This window comes from Chrysemys picta, chromosome 8 (genome assembly GCF_011386835.1).
Source record: "Chrysemys picta bellii isolate R12L10 chromosome 8, ASM1138683v2, whole genome shotgun sequence".
NCBI classification, from domain to species: domain Eukaryota; kingdom Metazoa; phylum Chordata; order Testudines; family Emydidae; genus Chrysemys; species Chrysemys picta.
Window position 1 is genome coordinate 17368469 of NC_088798.1, and position 15029 is coordinate 17383497.

General features: G+C 40.3%; 1 long non-coding RNA gene across 1 annotated transcript in view; it reads left to right on the top strand.

The window, feature by feature from the left end:
• The first annotated feature begins 2474 nt into the window (after positions 1-2474).
• Positions 2475-15029, top strand: part of LOC122173819 (uncharacterized) — a 37833-nt gene continuing 25278 nt past the window's right edge. The window contains exons 1-2 of the long non-coding RNA XR_006174710.2: positions 2475-7670; positions 11124-11174. This is a non-coding gene — a long non-coding RNA (uncharacterized LOC122173819). The remainder of the gene's footprint in view (positions 7671-11123; positions 11175-15029) is intronic.

Below are 15029 nucleotides of genomic sequence, written 5' to 3' on the forward strand. Positions count from 1 at the left end.
TATGCAATGATGCAAGGGATTCCCCCACTCTCCTCAAGCATTGTGTAAACACTGTGTGGTTAGACTATCAGCATGAAATAGCTAAAACAAATTAAGTGATGGAAGTTTAGTGCTCTTGTACTTTGTGGCATTGATACACTACTGATCATATTAACTAGCATCCTGTTTATACCGTAAATGCATTTTGATAATGGTAGCATTGGCATACCAGTTATAAAGATGGCGGAAAGGGTCAGATTTATTAAAGGAGATATTCTGTTTGAGTTTCAAGAATTTATTGGATAAAACCCAAAAGTCTCATTGACTTCAGTGGGAGGAAGGTTAGCCCATGGTGATCATTGTGAAATAGGGTGACCAGATGTCCTGATTTTATAGGGACAGTCCCAATATTTGAGGCTTTGCCAATATTACCCCCGATCCCCCTGTCCCGAATTTTCACACTTGCTATCTGGTCACCCTATTGTGAAATGTCTACATATGAGTGCCTGAAAATGAATCAGAGGGTTATGGAGGGAAAAGCCTTATGGGTAAATTCCCCTGGCCAGTGCAAGGTTGTTCACTAAAGTTTACTTTCTAGTGCTTTGTAGCTAATGGCCACACACTGTGTAGTATATGGATGATAGCATGTTTCTATATTTAGACATTGGGTAACTATTACTACAGCAATATCGAGAGTAACTATTTTAAAATTTGAATTGAGATGAACATCACTTGTTTGAGCTCATTAGGGCAATGAATAATCGCTCCCCATCATGACCATGACAAATCTGGCTCACATACAAACTTGCTGTCCCCAAACTGTGCTGACAATGAATTCTCAAAGGGTGAGGAGGGGGCGGGGGTGAGATGAGGGAAGGAGTGTTATCTCCTGTTAATAAAAATCCTGGGTGGGAGTCATAAGCATGACATTGTATTTTCCATGACTTCATTTACCAGCGTGGTGAGGTTTTCTGCTCCCAACCTCTGTGCACCCCGGAGAGCAGTTTAGGTCTCCAGGGATCTGCTGGAGCCACAAGGCCATCTGAGGGAAAGCCCAGTTCTACCACTTTGCCATCAAGGCCCCTTGTCTCCACTCCAGTTCCCTTGCAGTCTGGCTTTGTAGGGAGGGGGGAGGGGTTCGTTGCCCCTGAAAACCCTCATAAATGAAGATTCCACAGCAACAAGGGGATTGTGCAAAGGGCTAATTACAGCCTGGGGCTGCATTAACCTTTTGTGTGGATTCCCCACTGGGATATGTGTGTGTGTGTGTGTGTGTGTGTGTGTGTAAAGCACCCATCCCCCATCCTTGCTTTGTCCTTTCTCTCCTGCCCCCTCCCCACAGGCAGATTTTAGAAACATGGAGGGCCTTCTTCAGAGTCCCAGGGTGGGTGGGTGTGAAATGGTGCCACAGAGACATCTAACTGCCCCACTGTCGCTCAGGAACAGTTCTTGTGACTGTGCAGGGGTCCCTTCCATGGTCAGAAGCTGCAGGGCAAATCCCTCTGAAAGACTGAGAGTTGGGTTGCTTATTGAAATGTGCTCTTTGTAGAGGGCAAATGCATGAGGAGGGGGTCAGGAGTAGAAAGGAGTTCAATGCTTTGTCAGAAGTGCAACAGAGATCAGGAGGAGTAGCAGTAAATAATAAATGTAATATAATATAATTAATAAAATGCTGCGCATGTACATGGTATTTTTGGTTGGATCATTCAAAAGTGCTGTTAATAAGTAGGTTGTTATCATTAGCCATATTTCAAAAATGAAGCACAGAGAAGTAAAGGGACTTGCTCAAGATCATAAAGTGAGTCAGTGGCAGAACCGGGACCAGAAACAGTCGTACTTTAGAGTAGTATTTGCCAGTCCACAGTCAAGAAGGCATGCTTAGTAACTGAACTCAGAATTACTCCCACAAGGCTTGCCACTACAGTGGCTATGCAGGCCAAATGCACACAAAAGTAAATAGTGATTTTTGCCGGAGTTTGACCTGAAGGCTTGGGCCCTAAGGGATTCAACTAACAAATCCCCGACCTCCATCCATTCACAGGGAGTAAGGCCCTGGTGGAATCATTAAAATGATATTTATTTAATTCAGGAAATCATGTTTTCTAGATCTCCCACATGGAACTCTGCATTGTCATAGGCAGTCAGGCTGCTCTGAGCAGTTTGCATTGCCTTCTGTCCAGGGCTGGCTCTAACTTTTTTGCCGCCCCAAGCAACAACAAAAAACAAACAAACAAACAAAAAAACACCCCGCTGTAACAACCCCCCCCCACGCGCTGCCCCGCCGAACCAAAAACAAACAAACAAAAAAACCCAGCGCCGCCCTGCCGAACCAAAAACAACGCCCCCGCCGAACCAAAAGCAACACCCCCCCGAGTGCCGCCCCGCTGAACCAAAAACAACAACAAAAAAACCCGAGCGCCGCCCCGCTGAACCAAAAAAAAAAAAAAAAATACCCGAGCGCTGCCTCGCTGAAACAAAACAAACAAACACCCGAGCGCCACCCCGCCACCCCAAGATTGGCCTCCCCTTACAAGGTGCCGCCCCAAGCATGTGCTTGGTCAGATGGTGCCTGGAGCCGGCCCTGCTTCTGTCACAGAACTGCCATGTCCCAGCCCTAGATCTGGCAACATTACATGTCGTATCTGAAAAGTATCTGGGTATTATAGTGATAATAGTCACATAAGAATGGCCATACTGGGTCAGACCAAAGGTCCATCTAGCCCAGTATCCTGTATTCCGACAGTGGCCAATGCCAAGTGCTTCAGAGGGATACCACCAAAGCAGCCCCTCGTGGGAAATGTGGCGTACAGAAGACCCACTCCCCGGTGCCGCTCTCGGGGGCCCAAGTCCTTCTGATCGAGGCACAGCCCGTGGACGGTGTGAGGCCGGTAGCGGCCCGCGGCGCGCCGGGACCGGGTCTTCTTGGAGTCGGGTTGCTTGGGAATGCAGCCCAAAGCTGGTGGTAAACTCTACCTTCCATAATAACTCCCTGATTTTTACTAACTCTCCAGGGTAAGGTTGCCCTTTAATAGGAATTTCTTTCCCAACCTGCTTTTCTGGGTCTGGTCCTTTAAATTTGGCAGATCCAAGCAGCTGCAGGCCTAAAGTGGCCATTTTGTTACTGGCAGTTGCTTGACTGTACCTTTGTTTCTTTCAGGTGAGTGAATGTCTGTTATATATCACCTTCTAACTCTGAGAAAAGAGAGATTGGAAAACAAAATAATTGCTGTAAGTAAGGCAGCAGGAGACTTGGAGTCAGGAGCTCTATCTTTTCTTCCCAGCTCTGCCATGCATTTGCTGTGTCACCTTAGCCCAGTCTCTTAACTTTTCTGCACAGAGTTTCCCTGTCTGTAATATGGGGATGATAATATTTACCCACCTCTGGGAAAGGCTTTGAGTTGCTTGGATGAAAGCTGTTATATGCTATTGTTGTTCTTAAATACACAAGTATCCCTATTATCCACAGCAGACCTCTACTATAGAACAATGTATGCTTTTTCTTTTAAAGGAGAGTATCCGAGAAATAAGTACTGATAATCCAGTATAAAACCATAAGATCATTGGAGAGTGATGGGATTCACTTTGGAAAAAGCAGGTAGCATAGAAGTAATGTGAACCAAATGCATTAGTATTATACTAGAAGGTCATTTACTACTAGGAAGTGTTGATGGTCTTATGGTTAAAATATGGGTCTGGGAATCGGGATACCTCGGTTCTATTTCTGTAGTACTGCAGATGTACTGTGGGGCTTTGGGCAAGTCTGTGTGCTTCAGTTTTTCCTGTTCTGTGAAATGGACACAATAATTACCTACCCCACCTGGGTGTTGTAAGGTTTAATTCATGGAAGACTGATCCTGTAAGACTTGATTTCAGTGAGGGCTGGGGCACTCAGAACTACTTCAGATGAGGCCTGGGCTGTAATGGGCTTTGAGATCCTCTGAGGGAAGCTGCTATACAAATATGATGTATAATAGAAGCTGATTCCTTCAGGTCAGTTTAGAGGCATGCTGAAGGGAAAACACAGCGTGTGCTCCCACTATAGCTCTTTTTTGGAAATGAGAACATCTGAAGCAAATTCCTCAGCTTACTGTACTTTAAGAAATAGTGATCTAAAGACTCAGACATTTTCTATTAAAGTTTTAAAAACATAGCTTTAAGTCATATATTACACAGAACACTTTCATATCTCATCTGATTCAGTAGGTTTTAAACCCCACAGAGGTCACATTTTGAAACACTACTCACTTTTTACAGCATCTCCAAACATTAAATAAAAATAAAAATTATTAGGAGGAATAGAGTCATCCACAGAGGCTAATAATGTGTCACTTCGATATTATTAACAATACTATTATTTCTGGTTCATATTAAGCAGCTCACGATTGCTAATAGCTATACACTAGAAAAAGTAACCTTTAATTTTGATCCATCTATGTTACAACTATATTGGCGTCAGGGGACCCAGCTACAACTCAGTTGTCCTGGACCCAGTTACAACACCCATAACATGAACAGTGTCCCAGCATCTAAACTAAGGTCTGGAACTGTCCGATTCAGTTATGTGACCTGATTACAGTAGGGTTAAGATGCATCCCCACTACAGATTTGAAGTGTTTTGTAACCAGTTCAAGATCAGCCTTGTTGCGATCAGGATCTCTGATCGGATACTTTAGATGTAATGTAAATTGGGCCTATGTTCTTATTATAATTGGTGATGGGGAGGAAACAAACCCCCACCACTTATCTTTATAAATGGCTGAAATAACAGCTTGGATCTGAACACCGCCCACACTTAGGAGTGCCCCAAATCAGAATGTCCATGTTTGTTCTCACTTGAGTCCAATTCTCATTATGTTTCATTTAAAAAAAAAACACCCTAATTTTACTAATTACAAAAACAAATCTTGTTGAGTTACAAATGCACTGGGATCTTCTGTCAAATACAAATTCAGGCAAGTAATATGCAGGCTGCTTGTCTTTAAATATTAACATGTAGTTAATTAATTAATTAATTAAAGCAGCAAACTGTTGAACTGGTCAGGTTTTCTAATCTCCAAGGCTGAGTAACTGAAGGCAGCCCTGACTTTTTTCTCCGTTGCGAGTTGCAGGTCATATTTAGTGTTGATGATTTGTAATTTATCCAACAGGTATAGGCACATTTCCCTCAGGTAACATTTGTAAACAGAAATAAAGCTGGTGGTTTATTGTTTGCCTCAGAAACTCTGCAAACTCTGTGTCATAGAGTAGGCAGTGATGTGTAACCATGACCAGTCATAAAAAGAAACCACAATTGGTTTTTTTTTTTTTAAGGTACAGCTCTAAAAGCATACTATGTGGATTTCCATGGTGTAGCAGCTGGGCCAGAAATGGCTTTTTTCCCCTGCTAAGAACTAGTTATCTGATTCTCTTTTGTCCCTTATTCCAATGTTCAGTTGCATTTTAGTGTTCAGAGCTATAAGGATGCATTGAAACTTATGGAGCCTGTCATTTTAACTATCTCATCTTAGCATGATTCATCTCAATTTACTTTCTTCAAAAATGTAGTCTAGAAGAATATGAGCCATCTCTTTGGGCTCGCTAGACGGCTGCATGAAAGGAAGACAATGCCAGCCAACTTGTAAGAAAGGTTCACTTGTCATGGGGCCGATCCTGCAAAGTAATTAGTGCTTCCTGGGAGCTGCTGAGTAGACTCAACTCTGGTAGAGGTCTATGGGACCGTCATCAGACCCGATCTCTTCCTTATTGTGCTTCTAGCTAGATAATAAACGCTAGCAAAAGAACACGTAACAAGTTAGTAGTGTCAAATGTTCAGTAATGTGAAGATTAAAAGAACCTCAGGTAAATGTGGTGGGTTCGTAAGAGCTAGTAAGATCATTAGCCTGGGATCACACTAGCTTCTGTTCAGAAAACTGATGATTTTTGCACTGTGGCCTCCAACCCACAAGCACGCTAGGGCAGATCCTCAGCTGGCGTAACTTGCCAGTGACTTGAGTTATTACGTGTTTCCTGATTTTAAATAGAGCTATGACAATTTATGCCAGCTGAAGATCTTCCACTTTTTGCACAGCCCCTATGATAGCCCCAGGGAGTATCACACACTGACCCCTGGAAGACTGGACCCTTTATGATGTGTTACAGTCACGATGCAAAATGCTTTAGCTGTAGCAATCTGAACTAAGGCACTGTAAATTGTTACAGGAACACATTTTACTGTTTTGACTTGATTTCAACAGAATTCAGATTCACCCGAACTTTAACAGCTGGGTAATGAACACGAACTTTAAATATAATTCACTGTGGGTCCTTCTGCCCTGTTAGCATAATGAAGAGTCGAAACACAAGCAAATATCATTAGTGTTGCAATATATGAATGGGAAGCTATGAATGTGTTCAGAAGACATAGAACTTTCTCCTTCAAGAGTTCAGTGACACTTAGTCTGTCCTGTTCTCCCTCCGCACTTGTAGTCACTGATACAGTGAAACAATAAAATATCACAAGACCTGACCCTTTGGCCTTTATGAATTATCTGTTTTAGAAAGATGTGAAAACTACCTTTTATATCCAACATAATAGATATTTAGACATTGTGGATCAATAGTGAACAAGTTTGCTGGTTATAGTTAATGGGTGCCAAAGGGGCATTCTGACATTGACCTCTGACACCTTTCTTGACAAGAAATCTATAGAGGGAAAAAAATAGGAAAGACTGCCAGTTTTTAAAGTTATGAACATAGATCTACAGCAAATAATGGTAATTTTCATGGAGCAGAAATTTTTCACACTTTCTGTTTCAGATGAATTTCTCCAAAATCCTTAATTCTGACCAATGTAAAATTAATAACTGGCCCGTGGTGAACATCTGAAAACAACTGCTTTGCTATATGACACATTTTTCCATTTGTCACCCATATGATATTGTTCCTGCTGTCAAAGAAGACTTTTCCCTTTATAAAATGGGTTGTCATTTATAATTCCAAACAGGCACCGTTTTTTAAACAGACATATCATAGTGGATCTGTATAAGAAGAAATGCAAGCTCCTGGTCCTTGAAAAGAAACTAATCTAAACAGATTTTTAAAAGAAATTAAGCTTCTAACAATGGAATGTTTAGGATTTTCTACAAAACTTGTTGCTAAGACTATATACTGCCAGTGAAGTATTCAACTAAATAGTTTATCTAGTCTATTGAATATACTAGTCAGCTTCTTATGTAATTAGTTGATGTAATGAAAGAGTATTAATAAAGATGGCAATGGCTACTGATATAAAAGTATACTGCTGTATCATATACTTCATGGTACATGGTAAAGAAGGTTAGATTCACCAGTCATTGTTTAACTGAATCAAATAAATAGCGCTAATTTCTAACAATCTGTCCTAGATGGTAGCACAATTCAGTATTCATCCTGGTAATGAAATTAGCTTTGTCATGTCGAGCCAAAGTGAAATCTCTGTGAAAGGGTGGGTGAAATTTCTTTCAAAGAATATACCCAACAATGTACATACTGTATTATTATGTCACACTTCAGTAGCACTGAACTGAAGTCTCAGTGGTCTTCCTGCTGTTAAGCACCATTGAAAACACATTTGTCCTGACTGTTCTTTTCTTTTAACCCCCCTCTCATCTTGTGCAAGATGAATCGCTGCTGGATCCAGACTGACTCTGAGGGCAACGCCAGGTCTTGAGGAGGTAACCTGCCTCCTATGGCTTAAACATTTTAATTAATTTTAACACTAATGCACAAATGAGAGTTAATCACTCTGCTGCCGTGCTTTCTAATTTACCAAGTTTATTCATTAAAACTTTCCTCACTGAACTTTGATTGAATGTCATGCTTTTTTAGAAGGCCTCTCAAACAGCCCTCGGGCTTTTTAAACTGATATCTCAGGCAACTGCTGAACGTCTCTTTAGAATTTGCTTTGCAGGCAAGAATGTGAAAGTTTGGTGGGTGAGGAATACTGAGAAAAAACAAACCAGAAACCAACCTTCTTGAAAGCAATAAGGCAATACAGGCCCTTAAAAACACTATAGTAAAAGTAGAAGTTACTAAAACTTTCTGATAGAGGAATTTACTTCACTTTTACAAATTCTTGACCAAAACAAATTCAGAAGCAGTACATTATATATATATAAATATATATAATACAACTCATATAATCATGTTTTTTTAGTTAGTATAGCAATATAAAATATAATAAATACAACTAATGATTTTACTAGGGTATTTTAATACTATAAAAGCTATATTGTTATATTATATTGCTGTACTATCTAATGAAAAAGCAAGGTGATAATATTATTTGTATTAGGTAATATATTTACAATGTGTTTGCTAATCTAATTATTTTTGTATCAATATAATCAAACCTTAGGTACACAGTTTGGTCTATTAATTGCCATAACGAAAATCAGAAATGTATTGTGTAAATGGGGTTTTTTAAATTTCAAATTAACTCAACCAAAATGTAATCTTTACCTTTTAATTAACTATATTCAATATTAGGTAACAAAATACCTCATATTTCAGTTTCTTAATGAAGGCTGCAGTCAGAAAGGCTGACATTCATTCATACATTTAATTGGGTTTTTTTTTTGTCATTTACATTACCTGGATCTACCAGTATACTAAGAAATGACAGGTTCCATGCACACAGTTTTGGGGGAAATTGACTAAATTATTACATCCATAATATAGATGGACAAATACTTCCAACAGTTGTATAAAGGTAAAACTTGATATCTGGCACTTCTGTATGGCTAAATGTTATACACATTTATTCCTTTCCTCCATTTCCCCATAGGCACACCATGCTCTAATTACTGTGTGGGCTGCATTGGATGATTCTCCATGACCCTTTTCGTATGGCAATATAGAATTCACTCTGTCCACACTAGGAATTTGCACTCCTATAACTGTGCCAGTACCCAACCAAGCCTATAGCTGCTGGCATCTGCTGAAATGGCTGCAGACTTCACAGAGCCAGTATTGAGGAACTGGTCAATAGAACCCCAAACCAGGCTTTATCCCAGATTGAAAAAGATCATAAAAATCTGGGTCTTCTAAAACAGATTGGGGTCGGAATTATCTCAAGAATTTTGTCAGACAGAAATTGCACCAGTTCCAGTACATTGTTAGATGCTGGCATTTCAGCTCTAGCTTTGACTCTTGGATCTGCCCTACACTCACATACCCTGAGAAGTGTGGCTGACTTTGTCAGAACACACATTTATAGTTAGTTGAGTCCAGCAGCCTCATTTCCTTTCAGAACTTGTTTTAACTGTACATTATGTTCTTTCTCTGACCTCCTGTCACCCATAAAAACGTCCAGTCCTGCCAAGAATTGCACAATCTTCTTCATATTCCTTTGAAAAAAATTTGGGATGCTTGTAATACCAAATGGAAAGCAATATCTTCCAATTAGCATTGGAAACATTGTCAGCTTGGCTTCAGCAGGATGGACTGGAACTTGCTACCAACCACTAGCTGCAGCTATTGATGAGGACATGGTTGCATCAGTTAGCTTGGAGATTATATCTTCCATATTGGAGAGGCTATACCTTTTCTTCCTCCTCCCCCCCCCCCCATAATAGGCACTATGGTGTGAACAACTCTGTCCATCCACTATTATGTTCTATTACACTTTTCCTCTACACTCTTCCCTTATTTTGGATTTGAACTTCTGGGCTCAGCTATGTTGGGTGTGTCGGATATGGTCCCTTCTTTCATTACAATCTGAGCTATTTCTCCTTTAAGCAGGCCTTTTTCACTGAACGCTGTCCCAACTTCCTCTCTGCATTCTATAAGACCCATATTAATGGCTGTGGGTAAGTCAAGGAAGCTACTTATGATGGCTTCATTAATGACAAAGGTGACACAAGTGATACACCTTGCCTTTGTAGCTAGTATGGGCTTTGGAATTACTCAGGTAATGAAAGTGTCCAAACTAAGGCAATGGCTAAACCCCTTAAAATTCTCATTACAAATCAGCAACCTCTGTCCCGGAATCAGTTTTAAATTTAGCAACATTGCAAATCTTAAGTTTGACAGTCCCACCTTATTCATGAATTGGCTTTAAGACACAAATCCCAGGAAATAGGCATCACTCATATTTGACCAATGTTGTCTCATTGTTTCCTAGTACTCCCTCATCTGTCTGTAACCATCTGTTGTCTTTTGTCTTATATTTAGGTTGCAAGCTCTTTTTGTTCTGTGTCTCTACAGCACCTAGCATATTGATGTCTTGGTCCATGACTAGGACTCATAAGTTATATAGTAATAAATAATAATAATAATAAATAAATCTCCCAATTCCTTTGCTTCAGCAGACATGTTTCCAAATACCATATTCTTAAATTCCCTGCACAACTTCCACTGACTGAGCAGACTTTGTTCTGTGTTCTTCCCTGCCATACCTACATTTCTGCCCAATGAATTCAGTGCTCTTAAGAGTCACTTTTCATGGAGTTTCTCTTGCACATGGGGATTTCTTTCTTTGATATTTCCACTACTTTCTTACTGGGTGACTTGAATTCTCACTTGCCCAGAATGCCTTGACATTCTTGGTGACCAGACTGGTCACCCTAGTCTGGAACTGCCTGTTCCAGACTAGGGTGACCAGACACCAAATGTGAAAAATCAGGACAGGGGTAATAGGAGTCTATATAAGAAAAAGATCCAAAAATTGGGACTGTCCCTATAAAATCAGGACATCTAGTCAGCCTACCTCAGACATTAACTGTGATTTTACTGGGAGTTCCTTGTTTAAAATTCTAATTGCTAAATGATCTCTTGTGTCCTTCCTTAATGACACCAAAGTCACACTGCTCTGCTTATTTATATGGTGCCCTTTTAAAGGCTTTCTGGGCCTCTGCTCCCTTTTGTAAAAGCACATTAGTCTATACTTTCCTTTTGGAATGAAATGTCCATCAAACATTTTAAGAATGAGCACACAGTGATTCTAATCACCTTCGTGGGGAAATTATTTATCAATATTTTCAGCTTCGCTCCGCATGGTGTAAATTAATGGGTTGACCCCTATGTCGCTGTGTTGCATTTTGAATTCTGGTGAAGTGATGGTCCTGTTCAGGACCAGTCCCGTCTTGTGGAGGGTTGAATTTTTACATTTTCTTTTTTCCTCTTAGTTTTGGTGTGTCCAGATGAGTCAATTTCTGGCTCCATGACACAGGACAATGGTAAGACTCACCTGAAGAGTTGCTTTCTTCTAACACTGAACAAGGAACTTAATTAGAATAAGGAATACAATGTTATCCCTTGAGCTACTCTGTCTGTCTCTCAGCCTTTCTGTTAGCTTCTACCTAAACCCTTTCCCAGACTCTCTCCCATTGCCTTCCTGTTACAGATTTAAAGACGTACATATAATCTCACAGTAACTAGTAATGAATAGTTAAAGGTACAGTCAAAGTGAATAGTTAGTGAATTACTTTTAGGCTCAAATATGTCTACATGGAGTATCCCTGAATTAATTTTAAATGTCAAACATTTGTAAAAAAAACCAGTCTGTTGTCGGAGAATTCCCCCCAAAAAACAAACAAAAAAAGGATTCCATTCTTCAGATACATTATTAGTTATGAATAGCTCACCCAGCTCTAGTCATTACCTAGCGATGAAAAATTGACACTAGTTATTAGGATAACACACTTAATTTAATTAATACAAATATTAAGATTCACCATTAACCTGCATTTGCTCAGCATGCCAGAGGGGTGATGAGTCAGAATGGTACAAAAGGTTTTACAGTACTTGCTGCTCCTATAAGAACTACCTTTAACCAGTTAGGATTTTCCAGAATGTCAGGAATTAAGGCAATCTTTAATTTATACATATACCCAAGCAGTGGTTCTTAAACTGTGGTCTATGGAGCACTTCCAGTTGATCGCAAAGGTGAAACATTTGTCACTCTTCAAGCAGAGATGATTTCTGCTCCTTTTAGTGCTGTGCAGATCTCTTTTAGGGATGTTCAGAGATAATTTTGACCATCTCTGGCTGCTTCACATCTTTCTCTGTCAGGGGTTTCTTCTTTGTAAATTCAGCCATGATCAAATGTGCAAATGGCAACAAAATCATAGAGGTAGCAAATACCCAGGAGGAGAGAAACAAACTGCCCGCTAGAGGATAGAGCAGTGAGAGGATATTCATTATTAATCTATGTAAAATCCTACACTCAGGGGAAGGAAATAAACAGCACAGATACCAAAATCTGTTGATGTACTAAACAGTCCTCCCCAGTGTATTAAAGTGAATTTATTTCAGTTTTGTTGCTGTAATATTGTCCTGTTCCAGACAATTGAGAACTCCAGTTGCCGCAGTGGAATTGGAATTGGGAAGTTTGGATAGGAAGCCTTACAACGTGGTCCACACACTCAACGAGTGTGAGAACTACTGTAGCGACAAATCAAAAGGAAGCATTTAGATTTGGGAATGAATAAATATTTCATTTTGATTGCAGAAAATTTCCAAATCATATTTTTTCACAACTTTCCATCACACTAAAGGGGTTTTTTGTTTTTTTTTTTGCCCTGATTCAGGATGGAAATAAATATCAGAATTTCCCATAGGATGAAAATTCCATTTGTGATCAACTCTACCTAAGTTGTCTGAGCACAGACCTGGGACCTAGGAACTTCTGAATTCTATTTCTGGCTCTAACATTGACATAGTGGCATTGGACAAGACAGCTCTGTGCCTCGCTCTCTAGTTTCCTGTTGTTGTAGTTGCTTTGAATACAAATTAATATGTTTATAAAGCAATCTATAAGGGCTAAGTGTTATATAGATACTAATGTGGAATGAAACAGATCACTTGGGGCCAAATTCAACAATGATATATCTGACGTCAATAACCTAGATGCCCCAACAAAAGCTTATATTGTATTGCTTCATTGCTGCAGAAGTTGCCTGTATTTTTTTTCCCCTGAGGCAAACCTCGAGGTATCAGAACAAAAGTGATAATATACCATCAACACACGAAACGACTTTCAATTGTTTCTTTGTCCGATTTTTGCTAATATTTAATTAGAAGGGGATGGATCTGAACCGAACCTCTAGATTCTAACTTTTAATCCCCTTCTTTCAAAACCCAACCCCAGATCTAGATCTAAATTTTACAGCGTGAGCCCACCTCTAGTAACTAGTGCTAAAAGGACGATGAAATGAATGGAAACCTGTTTGGATCCCTATTTCACTCTCCCGCCACCCCCCACAACACCACATACATTCACACACACTCCTGAAGGGATGAGAAATTAACAAGAAAGCAACCTGAGAACAAACAAAAAATGATTTTTTTCCCCTTAAGGATAAACTGCAAACAGGAGCCTATATTGCAGTAGGGTATAGTGCTGCTTTTCTTCCACAGAGTAATGCATGGTTTCTCTTCTGCTGACTTTGTTTTTTGGATTGCCAACTCTTTGGAATAAGAGTCATATGTACCCAGAGGAAAAACAATTAATGGCTACACACACACACACACACACACACACACACACACACACACACACACACACACACACACACACACACACACACACACTTTCTCTCTGTCTCCGAGAGAAGTGCAGTTTCTCTGCACACATGTACCAGCAGAGGCTGCTACACACCTCATTAAAAATATATAGCAACTAATAATTTAATTGACTGGGAGAAGTCAAAGGGGAAGTTAAATTCTGGGCATTCCCGAGAGGCGAGGAATCTGCCAGTTTATGTAGGCTAGAGCATGTTTTTAAACTCACTGCTACCACAAGCCCCTTTCTAGAGAACACTGTAAACCCAACAGGGTTGGGAGAGCTGGCCAAGGCAGCAGTCCCGTCTCACAGTTCAGTCATGCAAGGTGGAGCTATTTTTTAATTGCAGTGGAAAACTATTGGTTTTGTAAGCAGACGGTTGATTGTGTAATGGAAGGTTTGCAAATCTTTCAAGAAAACCTGCACCCAGTTCCAAGCCTACTTTACACATTTGTGCAGCTCTGCATTTATAATAGCATATGATCCTTAGCTCACTCAGCCAAAGTGGGGGATGGGGAAGGAGAGGGGAGATGAGGTATCTTCCCCGTGAGAGCTCTCTTCTGAGTCTCAAAAGCCTGCCAGTCTCTCCACACCACACCAACACTTCCTTCCTAAGTCTTTTTACTTTGGGGGCTAATTGGTTAATTAGCCTCATAGCTCTCTCCAGCCCATCCCCAGTCTCTCTTAGGCATAGCTTTGCACCTCAGGTTTACTCCGCGGGAATTTAATTGGTGATCCAGTGATCAGAGTGCTGGTACAGCTGCTGTTGGCCACACTGTCACATGTCCCTGGGTGAATTAGCAGGTTGAAACTCAGTGGCTTTGACAGAGTTTCACTCTGAGCTATTTTTAGATTCATTCAAAAAAACAAAGTCAGGGGTCCAAACCCATCTGAATGGAAACACAACTAGAACTGCCAAATTTTACAGACCTCAAAGGAAGAGGGAAACATCCCATCTAGGGAGACACCCAAGTTCCAACATTTGGATCAACATCTTGATTTTGCCACCTGCAACTGCAGGGGTTTGAATCAGGATTGTGGTTTGGACCTATCTCTACTCCACACAAGGAACAGGGGGAATACGGCCCTATTCGTCTCCTTGAATGTACCTTGAGAGGATGTCACTGTTTACAAGCATCTTTGTTTCCAAAAGTTCTTCCTTTTTCACTATTGTTGATCAGAAACCATGTCTTTTCATCTTGTCATGTCTCAAGGGTTGACACATCAGGTTGTGATGAGAAACATCTGCTTATATAATTTATGTTTCATTAGACCAATCAACATGTCACCAAGTGGCTGCATCAAATGGGCAAAAAATGTTATGGCTAGACACATTCAGCTAGGAAAAAAGGGAAGATAGGCAGCTAGTTCACTCAGAACTGGACAGGATGGAAGAAAAAGACTGATTTTACATTTTCTCTTAAAACACACTTGTACAGAAAGAGAGGTTGCCTCGGGGACTGAAAAGCCGAAGACTGTGTCTTCAGTAGGAAAAAAGGTGTGTTCTTAACGCAAGTTAGCTAACTTG